This window comes from Aquarana catesbeiana, linkage group LG03 (assembly GCF_042186555.1).
Source record: "Aquarana catesbeiana isolate 2022-GZ linkage group LG03, ASM4218655v1, whole genome shotgun sequence".
Classification (NCBI taxonomy): Eukaryota; Metazoa; Chordata; class Amphibia; order Anura; family Ranidae; genus Aquarana; species Aquarana catesbeiana.
Window position 1 is genome coordinate 389,935,600 of NC_133326.1, and position 22,274 is coordinate 389,957,873.

Here is a 22,274-nt window from a genome sequence, read left to right on the forward strand (position 1 = left end):
AACTCATAACATATTATTGAATAAAAATTTTAGGAACAAAGATCAAAACTCTGGTCTACAAAACCTTGAAGAGCATGTAAATAAACAAACTTAAGACAAGACCAAAACGTTGAAGGATGTCAGGTCTCGGTCTTGGTGAAGGCCATTGGGGTGAAGAATAGGGATCAAGGACCATCAAGGAGTGAAGAGAGAAAGGTAGAGAGGAAGAAAGAAAGAAATTAAATAAGAGTAGAAAGAGGAGAGAGGAAGTCGACTGGGGGGATGCGAGAGCAACATATGACCCTTCAGGGACACTAATAAAGAGTAATGCCCACAAAGGTTGCCCAAGGTTCCCACGTGTGTTTGAACTTATCTGAGCAATCCAGGAGTATGCTTGCCATCTTTTCCTGGTTCATAATCCAGGATATCTTTCTTTTAGCCAGGAGAGTGGAGACAGATGGTTGTTTCCAAGCCTTGGCTAGTGTGAGCTTTGCGCCCAGGAGGATGAAGTAGATGAGGCGTTGGGTACTCCTGGAGGCCCCTTGTACAGGGAAGTTAAGGAGCGCTATGAGAGGAGACACCTGAATAGATATTGTGGTAATTTTGCTGATCCAAGCAAAGATTTTGTGCCAGAACTGATGTATTCTAGGGCAAGTCCTCGAGGTGTGGAGCATATCTCCTCGTAGGTTGCAACCTCAAAAGCAGAGAGGTGATGTTGATGGGAAAATTGCAGCTAGTTTTGAAGGGACTAGGTACCATCTAGTTAGGACTTTTACACTAGCTTCCATGAGGGAAGAATTAAGGATACCTTTGAACGAGTGAGAAAAATGTTGGTGCCAAGTGTCGATTTTCCAGTGCTGTGCCAGGTCCTCTTCCCAGTCAAGCATGTAAGGTGCCTTGGAACTTGCTGAGGATAAAGATTTATAAATCACAGAGATTCCCCCCCTCTGCTCACCAGCCTAACCACACCATTATTCATATGCAGTTATTAAGGGACTGTTTGGGGATGTTTTGCACTTTTTCTGTAAGAAGTTTGAGAGTTGAGAGAATCAAAAGAATTCTGAGGAAGGCATTTCCAGGTTACTTACACAGTATGCTTTAGAGCAGTGGTTCTCAACTCCAGTCCTCAGGACCCACCAACAGGCCAGGTTTGCAAGATAGCTGAAATACATCACAGGTGATATCATTTGCTGCTCAGTGATTGCAGTATTCTAGTCTGCAACTCCCCAAGGTAATACTTAAAATCTGGCCTGTTGGTGGGTCCCGAGGACTGGAGTTGAGAACCACTGCTTTAGAGAGTGGACCCAAAGGTCTAAGGAAGTGTCCTATCCTGTATAGCCATTTGTCGAGCCACCATTTAAAGGCTTTTATGTTAAGACCCGGTGGGAATTCAGGGTTTTGGAATATGTGTTTAAGTGGTTCTATGAGGGAAGAAAGCTCATTATTGTTTCTTAAGCCATCCCAAAGATCGAAGGAGTGTGAAAGTGTTGGGGATAAGATTGGGGGTCTCAGCTTTTTAGGACACCAGAGGAGAGAGTCTAGGGTATGGAGGGGGACAGCCCGTCTCTCAATATGTATACAGTCGGGTAGTTCCCAGCGTGAATAGAGCGCTGATATTTGTGCAAGTTGAGCTGCTTGGAAGTGCCAGAGTAGATTGGGAAGGCCCAGACCCCCCTCCATCCTAGATCTAAACAAGATTGATTTGGAAAATCTATGGCCCCCCTTACCCCAGATAAATTTGATGATTTTAGCTTGGAAGCTTTTTAGGCGAGCTTTGTCAACAGGGATTGGGATGGCCCAAAAATAATATAAGATGCGGGGTAGTAGGGTCATTTTAATTGAATTAATTTTGCCGAGCCAGGAGAGGGAGAGCCCAGACCACCTGGCTAAGTCTTCCTCTAATTTTTGATAAAGTGGAGGATAATTTGCTTGGTAGAGGAGTTCTTTCTTGGGGGTTAATTTAATCCCCAGGTAAGTTATAGATGAGTCATTCCACGTGAACTGAAAGCTCTCCCTAAGCCTGGCCAGCAGCAGATCAGGGATGTTGATGTTAAGTGCATGGGATTTGTTGTAATTTACCTTAAGGCCTGAGATCGCTCCAAAATCGTTAAGGAGGTGACAAATGTTAGGGAGGGAGGTTAGAGGAGAAGATATAAACAGTAAAATGTCATCAGCAAATAATGCACATTTGTGATGACGGGGGCCGCATTGAATACCCTGGATGTTTGGGTTGGTTCGGATGGCTATTGCTAGGGATTCAATTGCTATGGCAAAGATCAACGGGGAGAGTGGGCAACCCTGTCTTGTGCCTCTGGATATGGGGAAAGATTCAGAATAAAATCCTTGCAGACGCACCTGAGCTGAAGGGGATGAGTATAAAGCATGCATAACATTAAGGAATGAGTCTCCAAAGCCCCATCGATGTAAAGTATTGAATATATACGTCCAGTGGACAGAATCAAATGCCTTTTGGAGATCTAGGGATAGCAGGCAACCCTGTCTGGGAGACCTCTGATCCCAATTAGAGTTGAGGAGGGAAATTAAGTCTATTGCTCATCGAGTTTGATCAGGGCCTTGTCTTCCCAGGATAAAACATACTTGGTCTTTGTGAATGTATAAGCTAATAAAGGAAGCCAGGCGGTCTGCAGGATTTTGGTCAGAATCTTTAAGTCATTATTAATAAGAGATATTGGTCTATAATTGCTGACTGAGCTGGGATCTTTATTTGGTTTGGGGAGGACTGTGATGTGTGCCATGTTAAGTGAAGAGTCTAATTGTCCCCCCTGCCTGAGGGCGTTAAAGAAGCGGGCCATATAGGAAGCAAGCGTGGTAGAAAATGATTTATAATAGGGTACAGAGAAGCCATCTGGGCCTGGTGCCGAGTGTGATTTTAAATTCTTTATGACCGTGCATACTTCTTCTGCTGAGATAGGGGCATCTAATTTTTGATGATGACTGTCTTTTAATTTAGGCATTTGAATATTATTTAGGAAATTATCTATCGCCTGTTGAGAAGGACCGTGGTCTCCGCTGTATAAAGATTTATAGTAATTTTGAAATTCCCCCATGATACGTTGAGGGTTCTGTGAGAGGGTGCCGCCCTGAATTTTAATTTTAGGGAGGGCTCTTTAGGGATCTAAATTTTGGGGAGAGCCTGCCAGCTAGCATTGAGTCTATTCTGTCACCTTGACAGTAGAATCTGGTTCTGTTCCATCGCAACCATTTTTCAGCCTTGTTGGTGAGGGTCAAATTGAGCGCCATCCGGGCTGCATCTAATTTAGTGATGGGTACTGAGCTTGGGTTAGTCTTATGTTTTTTGGGTTTTTTTTAGTTTAAGGGTGTGCACACTTATCCACCCATATATTATTTTAGCTTTTCATTTTTTTTTTTTTCCAAAAAAGGTTTTATTGAATTTTGCAGGTTAACAAAGAATATATAACATACATTTCAATCGTCAGGGTTACAAACAGATATTAGGTATTCATATTCCATTATAACAAGCTAGCCTAGCATGAGAGAGGTGCCAGTCACATGGGAGAGATAAGAAAATGCAAAAAAGATAAACATTTATATAAAATCTTTTATACCAGGTCAGTAACTTTGAGATGTTGGGGAATCTTTTTATAGCTCATCGGAACTAGCTAGAAAAATGCTGAAAACTGTCAATCAGTGTCGCTGATGTCTCCCGGTGAGACAAGGGGCTACAAGTGTTGAGATCAGGATGGGTCTAAGGGTTACATACACACCAACGAGGGTTGATCCCGGTTCCATTCACCCCTAAAGGGACCTTTGCTGTGAATGGTCCGGGATATAGGAAGAATTAGTGAGTGGGGGCAGAATTGGCGGTGTGGCTAGAGGTAAGTTATTGTTCCCGATAAGAGTTCGAGATATTTGGTTGTTAATTGTTAGTTAGGAGAAATGTGGCTTTGTGAGCATAAACCCTTGCCAGTAATGTAGAACAAGTGAGAGTATGTTTAAGGGGATAAGTGTGTAGAGTACCTAAAGATGAGACAGTGTTGGGAAAGACACTGTAGGGGAAAAATGAGGTGTGGGATGGGAACGGGGAATGGCGGTAATGTGGCTGAGGGGAATCCAGAACGAAAGGTAGCTAGCTGCCTCATGGCGGGTGTGTGGGAGTTGGAGACGGAGTGGTCTGTGTTTGGGATTGTCTGTAATGTAACCAACTTGCCCAAGTGGTATTGAATTTGGTAGGGTTGTCGTTGGCTTGGCATATGAGTTTTTCCATGTCTGCTATTCTGTCTACCCAACGGATCCAGTCCTGGACTGTGGGGGGAGCGGGATTCCTCCAGTAGGCAGGGATGCATAAGTTGGCAGCATTGATGTGGTGTTAGTCTTATGTTTTTTTTAGCTAAAGCAGAAAAATCCTTATCTAGCTTTTCAATTTCCTCGTTATTAGACTTGTTAATATGGGAGGCTATTTGGATTAGGTGACCTCTAAATAATTTTGGATATGCTGTTCAATTTCCGTTGCTCTGGTCGGATCACTCAAGATGGACTCATTGAGTCTCCAACGTCTATCAGGTTTCTGGCTCGCCTGGCATCGGAGGGTCAGAACTACCAAGGAGTGATCCGACCAGACCACATCTTTGATATATGCCTTGTTTGTTAGTGGAACGGATGTTGATATAAGGAGGATATGGTCTATTCTAGCAAACGATCCGTGGGGGTTCAATAAGTGCGTGAAATCTTGAGCAGTAGGATTTACTTCCCTCCAAATATCAATTAGGCCATGTTGAAATAGCAGTTTGGCTATTCTGAGACTTTGTTTGGTGGGTCTAGTATGACGTTTGCCCGGTGGTCTGGACTTGTCCAGCCCCTAGTCGAAGGCAGTATTGGAGTCACCTCCAAAGATCACTGTGCCTTCTACTAGTGGAGTTAAAGTCGTCAACATGTGTTGGAAAAAGGCCAAATGACCCCTATTAGGGGCATAGTAAGATATAAATGTGTATAATTGACCATGTAAATCGCCCACTAGAAGTATGTATCTGCCTTCTGGGTCTTTATGTTCGGACTTTAAGGTGAATTTGCACCGATTGGAAATGAAAATGCCTACGCCCTTAGTCTTGTTATCAGCATTGGCCAATGAGAAGGAGGGGAAGTTGGAGTGTATGAAAGATGGGCGGAAACTTTTTGGGAAGTGGGTTTCCTGTAAAAGGATAACGTCAACTTTTTGGGTGTGCATATAGTGAAAAACTTTACGTCTTTTAATTGGGGAGTTTAATCCCTGCACATTATGTGACACTATCTTGAGAGGTATTTTCACCTGAGTGTTATCAGCCATTGAGCAGATGCGGGGGGGCGATCTGGGAACTCATCAGCACTTACCATCTTGTTTCTATGGTGTCCAAGACGGATCACAGGCCAGGCTGGGACTTCGGAGGGCGTCGCATAGCACCGGGGGTCTTCCCCCCAGTCGACTTCTGTAAAGAGAATGCAATGAATGCCTTGTAAAAGAGAGAGGAAATGAAAGGTGAAAGGTAAGGCGGAAGACAAGGGAGTCTCCCGTAGGGTGGAGGTGACAGATTCCTTCATCAATGAGTAAGGTGTACTCTAGATTCCTTCTAACCAATAGGGACTAGACTTGTCTAGAGAAGGGTAAATACCTGTTCTACCAGACAAGAAGGGGTGCATGAATGCCACCCCAGGAGATAGACCTCAAATGCTATATCGTTATGTACAGCGAAAAATGTAACCAAATAAGGGCACTGGGCCCGATAAGACACACACAAAAAAAAAACAATTCACCTTGAGCATACTATAATAAAAGAAAGGGAGGTCAAATTAGGAGGTGCGTCTACAAATAACCTTGAATAATACTAATGTAGGACAGCAATTGATCATGTGATAAAGATATAAAACTGGATCCATAAGGGATAATAGAACTCACGGGAAAGGGGTAAGGGAAGGGGATTGTTTAGAGATACTTGGATATAGTAGACACCATATTCAGGGGTAGGGATGGGAGAGGGTAGGATCCCTAAGTTTGGGCCACAGCAATGGCTTGTAGTCCCCTCCCCACCTCTCCTTCTCGACTAGCCACAAAGGGGTAAGGTCGAGAGGGGGGCCTAACCACTATGCATGTTTTAGCACAATTTTTGAAGTGTTCACATCCCCGGGTGAAGTTACTCGCGAGACCACCTCGGCCGAGGTGTACGTGCAGACCAAAAGTGTGCTCATTTCACGTGGTGCCAACATGGGGTGTGATTCTCCCCAGGGTACTGCTGGGGAGAATCACACCCCATGTCAAGGGGTCCAGGAGGACAAGCAAAGACGTCAAGTCAAGGGGTCCAGGATGACAAGCAAAGACGTTTTAGTCAGTAGAGTTCAGAGAGTCATGGAGGAACTGTTTCCTTGGATTTCTTGGACCTTGCAGATTCCCATACTGGAGTTAGAGGGCTGGTTGGGAGTTGCCTTTTAGCAGAATTTGGAATCGATCCCGACGGTTGGGGTCCAGGCTGATGAGACCCAATTGAAGCAAGAGTTTTTCTCCTTCTTGAAGCGAACCGAAAAGGTGAACGATTTGCCTTTCCAGAGGGATTTGAGCTGGAATGGGAAGAGCCACCAATACTTAATTTCTTTGTCCATTAGGACTTGGAGTAGCGGTTTTAAAGCTCTCCTCTTTTGGATAATGGATGGCGAAAGGTCAGCGAAAATTTGCAGTTGGTGGCCCTGGAAAACAATTTTAGGCAGGGTTCTTGATTTCCGCATCACTTCTTCCTTTACAGAGTAGAAATGTGGTTTAACCATAACGTCGCGGGGGAGACTGTCAGCTCTGGGTGGTTTGAGAGCTCTGTGAGCCCGGTCTAGCTCTAATCTGTGTTTCAGGGTGTCAGGGATGAAAGCTTTAATGGTTTCGGGGATGTCTTTGTAGGATTTAGGGAACCCTCTTAATCTGAAGCTGTACCTACAGTTTCTGTTCTCAAGGTCATCAATCTTTGCATGCGCTGTTTCCAACTGTTCCTGAAGTATCTGTATGCATGCAGTATTTGGATTCATTCTGGATGAGGTGGCTTTCAGGTGTGTTTCTATGATTTCCATACTAGATCCTATGTTCTGAAGATCTGCTTTTATGTTAGCCGTGTTAAGTAAACCTCTGTCCAAGAGTACAGCAAACTTCGTGAACTGGTCTGCAACATCAACAGGCTGGAGTGGGCCCGAATCCCCAGGCTGTAGTAGCTGGTGTGTCTGGGGAGGGCCTGCCTCCATGGGGGAATAGTCCAGGCCGGCTAAGGAGCGTCCTATTAGGGACTTAGTGGATGCTGGGGAGGCTGGGTCCAGGGTATGGCTCCCTGCAGAAAAATCTTGTTGCAACAGAGAGGGGGATGCCGCGTTCTGCGTGCTGGGAAGACAGTCTGTGGAGGCGCGGTGAGGGGCCGTCGCCATCTTGGCTGTTCTGGGCCGAGACTGTGTGGCTTCAAAAGCGGGTTGTAGATTGCGTCTTACCGCTCCGGAGTACATGAGGAGTGGATCCATGCGGCTAGTACCGTTCGATCTGCCTTAGATGCTGGGGCGGGACGGAGCTCCCGGACTAAGCGTCCATGTTAGGTGCCGCCGCGCATGCCCCTACCAGAGTCCTCCTTTTTTTTTTTTTTTAACAGAAAATTTTATTAGACAAATCAGCATTACAGTACAAAATAATATAGTACGTTCAGTGAAATAAGAATATAGACAGGAAAAATCACCTTCATCTAGTAATCATAAATTTTGCAAATATTCCAGCAGCACAGGTGTCATAAATATTGCGTATTAATGCACATTAGTGCACTATTAGCATTAGAAAAACCTCACAAACATTATGTAAATATTTAATATTTAAGTGGGCCGAGGTGAAAAAGGAGGGGGGGAGGGGAAGAAAAGGGGGGGGATGCAGCAAAGCAAGGAGTAATCAGGGCACCTAGAGGAAGAAAGGAGGGGAGAGGATGTAGCGAGAGGGGGGGGGGAACAAGGTATGAGGGAAAAAGGGTAAGAGGTAGAGAATACCCACTAGTGTGATTCAAGTCATAGTTGGGGGAAGGGGGTTCAGGGTCATCAGAGGCATCTATCCAAGAGGACCAGATTTTATCAAATTTTCCTGGGCATTGTCTACTTTCATAGGTCATTCTATACAGAGGAAGTACCGAGGTCACCGACTTCCTCCACGAGGCCAGAGTAGGAGGCTCCTCTAGTTTCCATCTCTGTAAGATTTCACGTCTAGCATAGTATAGTGAGAAGGTAAGACACAATTTACTATACCTGTCTCCCTCAACATCTTCCAAATGGCTGAATAGCAGTATTTGAGGATCGAGCTGTATATTTAATCCTGTAACATCACTAAGTGTAGAAGCCACTGCCGTCCAAAAAGGTTGGAGTTTGGGACAGGACCAGACCATGTGCCAGAAGGTACCCACCTCCTGCCTGCATCTCTGACAGTTGGGGTCTCTTTGATGGTAAATGCGCGCCAGTCTCTGTGGGGTAAAGTACGCCCTATGTAAGAACTTAAATTTTATAAACCTATTTTTTGCAGCAATCATGGAAGGAATGTATGAAATCAAACACTCCTTCCACTCTTCCTCATCAAGAGATGGAATATCCATCCTCCATTTTTCCCAGGCTTTGGTTAGTTTAGTGTCATATTCTACTGTGAGATATAAATATAATGTCGAGAGAGGCTTCTCCATCACACTGGAGATCAAGACCCGCTCAATGGAGTCCGACTCTAAAGTGAGGGGATAGAGGGAACTGGGCTTCAAAGGCGTGCTTCAACTGCCAGTATCTGAACTGGAAAGATAACGGAAGTGCAAACGTTTGCCTCAGGACCTGGAAAGTCATAATCCTACCATCTTGAACTATGTGCTTTAAGGTAATGATTCCCTTTTTCATCCACAAAGAAGGATCCGGAATACTATATAGGTGAGAGAGCATGGGGTTACCCCATAGGGGCATGTGTGGTGAAATGTGGTTTGGTTTCCCGTAGATCTTCCTAGCCTCCTGCCAGACCCTCACTGTGGTTCGCATCAGAGTTGTCATAGACGAACTAGCCCTAAGTCCACGAAATGGCAGGTTGCTCAGGGCTGCAAAGGAGCCCAAAATGGCTGCTTCTAGAATGACCGCTGGATTCTGTGTGGGCTGGGAGAACCACCAGCGAACCGTGACCAGGACGGCCGCCCAAAGTAAAAAGTTCGGGAATGCCAATCTCCCCCCCGAAAGTGGGAGATATAATATCTGTTTGGCCACCCTGGGGGGTCTCCCAGCCCAGACAAAGGATATCAGCAGACTCTCCAACCTCTGGAAAAAAGTCCTGGGAATGTGTGTGGGGGTATTACAGAAGAAGTACAAGTATTTGGGAAGAAAAATAATTTTTAGCAGATTAACTGCCCATCGGGGTCAACGGGAGGGAACGCCATGCAGCACATCTAGCCACCAGTTGTGTCATGAGTGGTCGCAAATTATTTTCCAAATAGTCCTGTACTTTACAACTGATTTTACTCCCCAGGTATTCGAAATCGTCCACCCATTTGAGCTGTGGGTGTGGCACTCTAGGGGTCGAAGGGTGGAGCGGGAAAAGAACCGATTTGTCCTAATTAATACGAATCCCCGAGTATCGAATCTGTTGATTAGTTCCAATGCAGTCTATAAAGAGGATGATGCGTCCGCCAGATAAAGCAGAGCATCATCCACATACAGCGACAGCTTTTCCTCAATTGGGCCTACCTGAATTTCTCGTACACAAGGATCCGCTCTCAGCACTATAGCCAGGGGCTCCATTGCTAGAGCAAATAGGCTCGGAGAGAGGGGACAACCCTGTCTCGTGCCCCTAGTTCATTGAAACTTCCCCAATAGGCAACCATTAGTACGGATTCTAGCTGAAGGACCACGGTATAACATGCAAAACCAGTTTGTGAAACCTGGACCAAACCAGAATCGTGAGAGCACTTCCCATAAGTAACCCCACTCGACGGAATCAAAAGCTTTCTCCGCGTTGAGTGAGGCCACCATTCCCATTGTTGTCTCATCTGCTCTATCTAAGTGAGTAAGAAGGCGTCTGATATTAATATCAGTGCCTCTTCCAGGCATGAAAACCGTTTGGTCGCTGTGGACAAGGGCAGTAATGACCAAATTAAGCCTATTAGCCAAAACTTTCGCCAATATTTTAAGCAGGGAGATGGGGCGATACGAGGAACATAATGTGGGGTCTTTTCCCGGCTTGGGATCACGACTATGATCGCTTCATTCATTGTGCCAGGAAGTTTCTCGAGACGCCTCAATGCAGAGAAGAGACTATGGAGTTTATCAACTAGTTCTGTAGCATATTGTTTATAAAACTCCACTGGGATGCCATCCGGTCCCAGAGTTTTTCCTGCCTGCATCGATTTAAGTGCCTGGATTATCTCCAAAGTCATAATAGGGGCGTCAAGTTTGTTACGATATGTTTTGGTAAGGGTCGGAATGTCAATATCTGCTAAATATTCCATCAAGTCCTCCTTACTGTAATCTGCCTTAGAGGTGTAAAGGGATTTGTAAAATTCTGCAAAACAGCAATTAATCCCGTCTGGGGTATGAATCAAATGTCCCGAGGGCTCCCTGATATGTGGGATGCTCATCCCTCCTGCCTGTTCCCTGGAGAGCCAGGCCAACAGCCTCCCCGATCTCTCCCCCTGTTCAAAGATCCGTTGGGACTGTGCTAACATTTTCTGCTGGGTAAGAGAAGTACGGAGGCAAACAACCTCCTTAGTCATAAGTTGTAAATGTGAGTAGTGTTGGGGGTCTTGAGTGCGAACAAAAAGAACCTCAGTGCTAATCGCTTGCCTCTCAGCCTCTATCAAGTCCGCCCTGTGAACTCTGGCAATGATGGTCTGGTAATGTTCCCTCGTTGTGGCCTTGAAGACATCCCACACAACTGTGGGCTCCGTCGAACCACCGTTGACCGCCCAGTAACCATTCAATTCAGTTCTGAATTGAGCATCCACAGCAGTGTCAGAAATCCAAAATCTAGATAGCCTCCATAACCTTTCAACTGAGCCCAGGGAGAGGTCTAACGACAAGAACAAGGGTGCATGGTCTGAAATTCCCCTAGGTAGTATTTCTATGTCCATGACCCTTGGAAGGACTGGGCTCCCCACATAGACCAGATCTATGCGGGAGAATGTTCTATGGGAGGCCGAATGGCATGTAAACGTCCGAGCCTGGGGATGTCTCCACCTCCAAACATCTGTCATACCATAGGTATCTGCCCATTCAGCCAACCCAGGACAGTGATGTCCCGCAGTCGTCAGTCTGTCCAGATCTGGGTCAGGGACTAGATTAAAATCACCCAGGACGATAGTGTTATCAGATGCAAACTCGGCCATCTTACTTGTGATTTGATTTAGCACCAGCAAGGAAGCCAGAGGGGGTAAATATAAGCCCACAACAGTTCACGTCAGAGAATGAATTTTAGCGTGAATAATGACATACCTGCTGTCCAGGTTCAGGGCCAAATCCAAGAGCCGGAAAGGAAGAAACTTCGATACCAGAATACTAACACCTCTGGAGAAACTGGAGTGTGTGGAGTGGTAATGGTAGCTCACCCATGATTTTTTAAGGGCGAGTACCCTGCTCCCTATGAGGTGCATTTCCTGTAAGACACATATGTGTGGGTTATAAGCTTTAATGAATTGGAACACCAGGGAACATCTGATTGGGGAGTTTAACCCCCTGGTATTCCATGAAAGGATGTTAAGGGTGGACATGGGCTATAGGAGTGATAAAAATAACAGGATCAGTAGAAATCTCGGCTCCGGTAATGGACCACCGGACCCAAACGGACACATCTGAAAACAATGCAATGCTGATAAATCAATTATTTTAGTGCATTTATAGAACAAAAACAAAACCAAACTAAAAACATTTATAAAGACCCAATAACTGAAGCAAGTTAAACTGGCCCCATTAGGGGAACTTTCCCCACCCCCCATCCCACCCAACCCCCCTAAACTTCTTGGGGGGGGGGCAAGCAGCAGTTCAAGCAGCTTTCCAAATGTGAGATAACCGCTGATTAAATATAACAAGCTGTAAGGGACTAAGAGTCAAAAAGGAGAAATGAAAGCCGTACTGTGACCCCACAGTGAAATCGATCCAGCAATAGGTGGGCATACATAGTATGAACTCTAGTGCTCTAAAAGGGGGAGCAAACAAGTATAAAGAAACAGCATGTCACAACAGTCTCCTGACCATGTCCTTTGTCAGGGGCGCTAACTTAAATGTCACCGGCAGGGTGATTAACAGCCGCTATCAAATCCACACACGCCATGAATATAAAGAGGGCACAACAGATGCAACAGAGTTAGTTCATCCATGGGGTATTTTGTGTGACAACCCAGGCCTGGGCCCAGATCAATTTGAGTGAAAATTGAAGGGTGTCATGCGGCACATACCGTTTACTCGATCAGCGGATCTGAGGTAATGAGTCCAGCCAGATAGATGCCTCTCTAGGTGTGCTGAAGAATCGGGTTGTCTCACTGTCCTGGACTCTTAGATGGGCAGGGAAGAGTACGCTGTAGCGGATGTTGCGCGTTCTCAAAGCTGCTTTGACTTGGTCAAAGGAGTTTCTGAGCTTCTGAGTCTCCACCGAATAGTCAGGGAAAATCATCAATTTAACATTTTGGTATCGGAGGTCCCCAACAATTCTAGAGGCACGGAGAACTTCATCTCTGTCTCTAAAATTAAGGAGACGAAGAATGAAGGTGCAGGGAGGGGATCCAGGAGGCCCCAGTTTAGGCGGTACACGATGAGCCCTTTCCACTGTGTAGTAAGGCGACCAACGGGCATCAGGTAGGAGGTCCTGTAACATACCCTCTATGAAGGAGGTAGGATTGTTTCCTTCTGCTCCCTCAGGTAGGCCGACAATACGGAGGTTATTGCGTCAGTTCCTATTTTTGGCATCTTCGGCTCTGTACTCCAGGGCCTTTACTTTGGTTTGAAGGGAGTGGAGTGCCACTCCGTGTTCTGCCGTTGTGTCCTCATTGTTACTCACTCTTTGCTCCGTCTCAGTGACTCTCGACCTAAGTTTGTCTAGGCCCATGTCCAACTGAACAGCCTCGATTTTTGTTGTTAGCGTAGATTGGCAAGTGGCAATGGCTGCTGTCACGGAATGTCCCACACTCCGCTTGAGTGCTTCCGTCATATACCACTTCCTCCCAGTCTGTATACAGATATCAGATATTCCAACCTCTCTGAGAACAAAACAAGGCAACACTTGCTTGTTGCTAACATGGACTCACTTTATTCAGAACCAGAATACAGTCTTATATACAGGAGAAGATTACTCTAACAATACAAACGTAACCTAATTAACCTAATTAACATGAGCTAATTAACTAATCCTTTATACAGCCTAGGTGACTTAGACATGACCTTTTGCCCAGACTGAGTTAATTATCACAGGACATTTTCTCACAATAGCAGCAGCTCCAATAGGAGTCGTCCTGTCTCCTGCATTGTATAGAGGACAATGTGATCAGCTCATTCAATTAACAGAAACACAGGTAGTTGGAGTTGATGACACCAGCATCTCCTCACAGGATGTGTCCCAACAGTATGAATCAGTCTTATCAGCAAGGGGCTGCTGGAGGAATCATCCTCCCTCTTCAGGGACACAAATCCCAAATGACCACAGCAAGGAGTCCCCAACAGAATCAAACAACATACAATATATACATATATACACGACTGAGTCCGATTATTACAGATCAGACTGGATTTATAATTCACCTCACAAAGAGTATTGTTCCATTGAAAATCCAGGTCCCATAATCAAAAGGCAAGAGGCTTGCATTCAGTCCTCTCCAACAGCCTCTGTCCCGGCTAGGTCTGTCACATTTCTCCCCTTTTGGCAGGAGACTAACGCAGAAGGAGACCCCAGACGGGTTGACTCCGAAGTTAGTCCATAGTTCCAGTCCTCTAATGCCGGTACCCACACAGTACCCCAAACAAATTGTTCCAAACAGAGTATTACTCACCCAGCCAACCTCTGCCTCTCTTAGAGAACATATCTGCCGCCAGGGGGAGGCCTGGACTGGCCCTTCTCCCTGGAGTCCTTTCTGCCGCTGGAGAGAAGACAGGGGGACTGAGCTCACTCCATCCTGCTGTTGGGGATCTGGGCTGACTGCCCAGCATCCCTGGGGTATACAGGTGGGGACTGAAGCCCCATCCACCGACACCAGATCAAGCTGCAGTTGTGAGGTGATGACTGCATTCTCTCCTTGGATCCTGATCTGCATCTCGCGATAGACTGCCACCTCCTCAACTTGGGCCTCCACAATTGCCTTAGGTGTGGGGCAGAGGTCTTGGACCCTCTGTCCGGTTGCCAGCACTTCTGCTGGGGATTTGCTAGGTGGTTCCTCCTCTACAAAAAACGTCTATCAAATCCTCAGTCTCTGGAATTGCTAAAAGTGTGGGACAAAGGTCTTGGGCCCTCTGTTCAGTTACCAGATCTTCAGTTGGAGAAGTTTGTTGTAACTCCATAGATGCTGCTGGCAGAAAATCACATGTCCCTGTCAGTGTTGTGGGAGAAAGGCCGACTACCTCTTCTCTCAAGAAGGCCGAAGCCACTGTTGGTGCTGGGCAGAGCACAGTGAACTTTGGCCCTGATAGCAGCTCTTCTGCTGGAGGCTCATCAGGTTGTTCTTCCTCAGCAGAAAAGTCTATCAAATCCCATGTCTCTGCAACTGATGTCTGGGGATAGAGGTTCACTATCTCCTGTCCATTGAACCCAGAAGATGCTATCATTTCTGGGCAGAGGTTAGCAGAGCTCTGCCCTGATGTCAGCACTTCAAGTTTGGGGATGGCAATCTCCGGATTTTCCACTGCAGATTCTCTGGCATGCTGCTGGACAGGCACATTCCTCCATCCAAGATCATCCCATGCAGAAACAGGATCATCAAGGTCAGTCAGCACTTGCTGCATCCGCCATAAGACCTACACCTCCATAGCTGTGGGGGCAGGTTGTCAAAGCACACTATTGCTCTGCCACATTGCCGACTCTTCAGCCAGGATTTCAGGGTTGTCAGCTGGTATTTCCTGATAGTCCCAGGCAAAGGGAGCCCAGCCCTGGCACTGAACAATGTCTAGCAGCCATCTGTAGGTGATCTCTAGCTCCCATTTCTGAACGGCCAGAAACTCCAAATCTTCCTGTGCCCAGTGCACTTCCGAAATGTTCAGTAGCCCTTCTCTGAAATCCATGATTTCGTCCAACCGCCACTCCAAATCACTCCCAAAGTTAGAGTCCCCTGTCAGCTTCAAATACATCAGTCCCAGGCCACCGTAGCTTAAGCCTTCCGTTGGGCTGTCATCCGCTATCCAGGGACATGCTTGGGATACATGCCACCGGAGGGCTCTGTAGCTCTCATCCAGCTTTATCTCTGCCCAGACCAGCCTGCTTAATTCAGCTGTCTGCTTCTTGTGCGGTTTTTCTCCCAAAAACCGCACCTGCAGTCGGTACTGCGACCAGTACCTTTCCTCGATAGAGGGAAGAACTTTTCCCTGGTGTCGCTGCTCACGGGCTAGCGCTTCTTTCCAGAGTTTGCAGCGAATAGAATCACACCATCCCAGCAGTACCTGCTCTGATACTGGTCCTCTGTGCTGTATCTGCATCTCTCGCAACCTCCTTCTGAATTCCTCTTCCATGGCGGCTGGTATCTGTACCACTCCTCTCCTCTCCTGCTATCTGGACCTTGGATCCAGATGGAAGTTTGGATGTCCCAGACTGCAGGAAGCTTTCCCGCTGCTTGCCACCAATGTCACGGAACGTTCCACACTCCGCTTGAGTGCTTCCGTCATATACCCCTTCCTCCCTGTCTGTGTACAGATATCAGATATTCCAACCTCTCTGAGAACAAAACAAGGCGACACTTGCTTGTTGCTAACATGGACTCACTTTATTCAGAACCAGAATACAGTCTTATATACAGGAGAAGATTACTCTAACAATAAAAACGTAACCTAATTAACCTAATTAACATGAGCTAATTAACTAATCCTTTATACAGCCTAGGTGATTGAGACATGACCTTTTGCCCAGATTGAGTTAATTATCACAGGACATTTTCTCACAATAGCAGAAGCTCCAATAGGAGTCGTCCCGTCTCCTACATTGTATAGAGGACAATGTGATCAGCTCATTCAATTAACAGAAACACAGGTAGTTGGAGTTGATGACACCAGCATCTCCTCACAGGATGTGTCCCAACAGTATGAATCAGTCTTATCAGCAGGGGGCTGCTGGAGGAATCCCCCCTCCCTCTTCAGGGACACAAATCCCAAATGACCACAGCAAGGAGTCCCCAACAGAATCAAACAACATACAATATATACATATATACACGACAGAGTCCGATTAGTACAGATCAGACTGGATTTCGAATTCACCTCACAAAGAGTATTGTTCCATTGAAAATCCAGGGCCCATAATCAAAAGGCAAGAGGCTTGCATTCAGTCCTCTCCAACAGCCTCTGTCCCGGCTAGGTCTGTCACAGCCGCCATGACGTCCGCCGGCCAGGGGGGCCGGGACTCGTCCGGGTCCATGGGGCTCATCTGTGAGGCTCTGTGGGCACTGCGGGTGGTGCGAACCTCCACACAGGGGTCAGTGGGCGTTTGAGGGGAGTCTGGCTGTGGTGGAAAAGTCAATTTTTTGCCCCCTTTGCTATACTTTGCACTGGAGTTCCTGCGGCTCATTCAGATGTCTGGGGCCCCCCACCTGATTATGTACTATAGACAGCTTGGGGAGTTTGTCAGTAGGGCCAGGAAATAACTGGGAAAATGGCCTGCACAGGATATGGCCCTCAGGCAGACCCCCCCTCACCTGCAAACTGTGGAGTGCTGCAGCTGTCCACTTCAGGCGTCCGGGGCCTTTCAGGGATGGTCGCTCCCATTGCAGCCTATCTCTGGTAGAATGTCTGAGATAGGGGTGCTCCAATCTGTCTCCCTGTCCTCAGCCAGTGTGTTTTTAGCTGCCCAGAGCACCCGCTTCCAAGTGGGAGTCACTCAGTGCTTCCAGGCCAGTCCGGACCCTCCGGGTCGTCAGGAAAGGCCGCGGCGGCTGCGGCCTAATAGCTTGTGAGAAGGATTCATCCCAAATTCGGCCTATACCGTCCCAAGGCCGGGCCTCTCTACTTCGTCCTCGGCTTGTGCTGGGATCCTCTTCCTCCAAGACCGAGCGCTCCGGGTGCTTCCGTCCCGCTCTGGGGCCCACCAGGAAAGGCTGCGACTGTGGCCCAGCTGCACGAGGTATTGTGGGAGACGTCCGGCGGAACGCTGATCACGGCCTCTGGGTTGAAATTACTCTCCCCCCTCAGTAGCCTGTAAGTCTGGTCACCCTCCTGGGCTGTAGGGGTGGAATTAAATCTTTTTTATCTACCCTGATAAAAAGCAGCCGCTCACAGAGCCATCTTTGCCATGCCCCCCAGAGTCCTCCTTTACATTAGATATCCGCATCAGAGTCCTCTTTTACATCAGATGTCCCCATCAGAGTCCCCCTTTACATCATATGTCCCCACCAGAGTCCCCCTTTACATTTGATGTCCCCATCAGAGTCCTCCTTTACATTAGATGTTCCCATCAGAGTCCCCCTTTACATTAGATGTCCCCATCAGAGTCCTCCTTTATATCAGATGTCCTCCCTCTCCCCCCTCGTACTCATAGCTCTCACAGCAAGTCGCCTTTCATCCACCTTCAGACTGGCCAGGATGAGTCAGAGAAACCGGAAGTGAAGGCACAGGACCTGCCAATCAAACACCACAGCAGGGAACAATGCTATAGAGGGAGTGTTCAGGGCACAGAGCTTAACCCCCCCAGAGGACTTTCTAAAAGAAGCCAATAGAGCTACTTGCAAACACGTCATGCTTCCCATAGCAGCTATGTTCCGGCGCCCTGCACACACTTGAAGGGCCATTTTTATTTTTATTTTTTTTTCCAGTGACTGCAGCACATCATGCTTCCCATACACCTGTGTGTCCGGCATCCCGCACACACTTAAAGGGCCTTTTTTGTTTCTTTTTTTATGAGTAACTTTGGGGGGAGGGCGCCACTGCTGATAACTGCGCCTAGATGTGCTCCCTATCTGCTCTTTGTCTTTTCGTTTCTAAATGAAAAAGGAACGTAACACTAAAAAGAAAAGCATGATAAAACTGTATTTTAGAAATATTTAGAATTGTGCTAGAACAGGGATAAGCTGATTATACAGCAAATTAATGCATAGCATATGAACTCTAGTAAAACTGGATAGAGATGGACAGAAACAAAGTTTTCAATGTATCGGGCAAAAATCTTTTTTAATGATTTGAGTAGATCTGCATGTTTCTATGCAATCCAAATGTATCAAATGCACAGGATTTTGAATGTTCAAATACTCCCTGCAGCATTTATGTGTAGGGAATACATTTGGGAATAACTGTAGATGCTATGAACTCTGCAGACAGAGGAACAAATTACAACCCTCATTGCTGTAATACATGGCAAACACGAGCCTCCTCCCTAGGTCATTTTATAGTGGTAGCAGTAATGGTGTAAAAAGACAGAATTTTCAAATAAAGTCAAATTATAACCCAGAAGTTTGGCATCAAAACTTCTCTTAGGACTGGCAGTTGAGTATAATGTGGAGTTTGAGAAACAGCTGTTGCTAATTTTATATTTTTGAAAAACGGTTGGAAACTAGCTGGTTATTGGCTTGAACTTGGCCATGTTATCAATAAGTTCCTGGGTATGTAATCTTTGCTTCACCAGATATACAGTTTACTTCATTAGTCGTTACAGGTGACAGATTAACACAGCCAAGAATTCACGTGTCTTTTGGGAAGGATGCTGAAAGCAACATGTGACCGCAGTTTTAGGAAGGTGCCAGGAATTTTGGCTTCATGACTTCATTTAGTCAACTCTGCATGCCCTTCGGCACCATTTGCAGAGAACAGCTGTGCCACTTTTAAATTGAATCCTAAAGGAGTATTCTCATGCTAAACACTGTAATGAAATGAAATCATTAAGCACTGACATTTCAATCCATCATTTAGTCCTAACTTACTATCTGTCTATCTTCCCCTATTATGGAATATTTCCTTCTTATGGTATGCCCTCTGCTTTACTTACAGTATCACAATTATACTGTACACTTAAATTTTGTTTCACTTGGTTTACTCCTTTAACAAAACGCTCAATTTCAATGCTGGTAGGAATGCTGGATGTCGCTGTAGGTATGAAAAGTTCTATTTTTTAAATTTTGGGATGGAAAATAACAGGCAGAGAATACATTTTATTGGGACTTGTTACTACGTAGTAATGCAGAGTTTTCCTAAGGCTCAGTTCACACTGCCACAACCTGAAAGTCACGCGACTTACAGTGTGACTTTGCCAAGTGACTTTGTTGCGACTTTCGTGTGACTTCGGCACGACTTTGGCATGACTTTGGCGCGACTTTGAAGCAACTTGAGGGAATGCCTGTGAAATCTTCCCCGTAATTTCAGATCCAAATCACATCAATTAAGATGAGTTTCCGACTTGGAGGCAACTTCCATTAAAGTCTATGGGCACAAGTCAGATAGAAGTCTCCTTGAAGTAGTACAGGGACCTTTTCTAAAGTTGGAGCGACTTCAGTGGTGCTAATTAAGATAACTCTCATTGACTAAAATGGGATTTCACATGTCACATGACTTGGGGTCTCACAAGCCGGATCCCAAGTCGCACCAGTGGGAACCAAGCCTTATTAGTCATTAGACAGATGACAAATGCAAAAGTGTAAAAACTTAGCAAAATTAATAAGAAAGCAGCTCCAAGGAAAATTGGAGTTTTGTAATAAGAATGAGCTTGATTTTCACTTTAATAATAAAAATTGCCACAGTCTGTACAGAGCATGCAATTCACTGACAGTTCCTCATAGGGTCCTCTGGAATCTTTTGTTATAATATATAACAGTATATTCGTAATTTAGTCTTAACCTACATCCAGCCTGGGTATAAATGTAAAAATGGATCACAGAGAACTGCCTAAAAATACTTATCCAATCTCTGGCATTGTCGCCTGCAGACTCAGTCACTCACTGTTCCAGAGATGCAGTGCTGCTCTTCTTTAAGATTGAATAATGCCAAGCATCATTCACTCAACACCTTGTGAGTCCAGGGCATCAAGGCTCTGCCCCCTGACCTGGACTCACAGGAGACTACAGCAGAGAGCCGCACCACATCATTACTTGATGCATCTCTCTCTGCAGAATATAGAATCCACCAACCACCAGTGGAAGAGGGAGGTCAACAGGACTTGTGATGTCATCAGACCAAGGACTTCTGCAAATGCTATGTATATACATTTTTTTATTGCATGCTACAGAGGTGCTGCAAAGAGAGGGGGAAAGGAAGGGACCATGTGGGGGAAGGGCTGGCCAGTTCAGAGATGGGCTTAAAAGTAGAACTGAAATGATTTACTAGTTTACTCCAAACACCACCCCTCCCACCTTCCTCCCCAATCCAAAAACTGAAAAAAAACATGCAAGTGCATAACAGGCCTCAGGCTACTTTTTTTTTTTTTTAGATCAAATCCTTTTTATTATTTTATATGAAAACAACATTAACACGATACAAACAAAACCACAAAAATATAAATCACACCAAACCAAAACCAAAAAAAATAAACAAAAAAAAGAAAAAAAACCCACAGACCACCCCCTTCAACAAACCCCACCATCCCACCACCCCTTGCTCACTCGGAGTATATATGACACAAAAAAATAAAAAAGAAAAGGAATAACAATATCCAGTATTACAAAGTACACAGTACTCATTGGTTGACATGATACCTAAGTCATATATCAAAGTCATCCAGACCAGATAACTTCAAACTTATTCAAGGAGTTAATTAGGGAATATGTTTTTTTTTCAAAGAGGATAATCCTTTTGAGATCTACAATCCAATCGGACACAGTCGGTGGATGTGGAGAGGTCCACTTAAGAGCAATCTGCCTACGGGTAACAAAAAGTGCACACCTTATAGTATTACCAGTAGGGGAGGTGTAGATAGAGGTATCACAGTATCCCAATAAACATATAAGCGGTTCAACCGGGATGTTAATATCCAATATCCTATTCACGGTACCTCACCTCCACCCAGTATCTTTGGAGTTTCGGACACCGCCACAAAAGATGTATTAATGTACCTGTGTTACCGCATCTAGCACAGGCTGGCTCAGATTTCAGTCCAATTGCACAGAGAAACTGAAGAGTTCTATAGACCTTATGGAGGATAAAAATCTGGGTCAGTCTGTTTGATGGAGAAAGAGACACCCTGGACGGGGACCGGAGAACATTGTCCCAAATCCCCTTGGATATGGGACCAATATCTTTCTCCCAGCCAACCCGAGAACGAATGGAGAAGTTCACTTGCAACCCTTCTAACAATACCCTATAGGAAGCCGAGGTAAGACCCTTTGTTGAGCCTGCCCGTACTATTTTATCTAAGACAGGGATAGAAGGAAAACATATCTTAGCAGAAGAAAACTGGGCATGTAGAGCATGTCTTAATTGAAGGAATTGGTAAAACCAATTGGATTCTACAGAGAACTCTCCCCTCAGATCTTCAAAAGATTAAAGTATACCATTCTGTTTTAACTGAGCTAAAGTAGTTATTCCTCACTTTCCTCATCTCTGAAAGCCTCTGAGAGCCGAAATTTGAGAAAGTCTATCATTTTCCCATATGGGAGTGTATCTAGTAGGATATGAGACATCCAGCGTTTTTTTAACTGTATCCCATACTTTACAAATTAACATACAGGTAGGCAGATCAGCAAGTGAGACACCCCCTCTTTCACCATCGAGGACAAAAAGTGGAAACCGACCTTTAAATGCAAATAGAATAATCGTCGGACAGGAAGGAATATCTGTTCAGACTCCCATCCAGCCAAAATGCTGTAATTGGGAGGCAAGAAAATAAAGCCTTGGATTAGGAACTGCCAGCTCACTGGCATTTGTGGGATGTTGTAAAGTCTCCAGTTTGATACGGGGGGGGGTTTGTTCCACCATATTAATCGCCTAAATATAGTGTTGATCTTAGTAAAGATCCGGATAGGTATCCGGATCAGGGCATTATGTAAAAAATAGAGAAGCTGAGGCATCCATATAATTTTTAATAAATTGATACGACCTATTAGCCAAAGGGGAGCTTATTCCAGGTTTACTCTGATTTTGAAATCTAATAAGTAATGGAAATATATTGTCCGCAATATATGACTGTTCGGAGTCTAACATGGTTATACCCAAGTATTTCATGGATGATACAACCT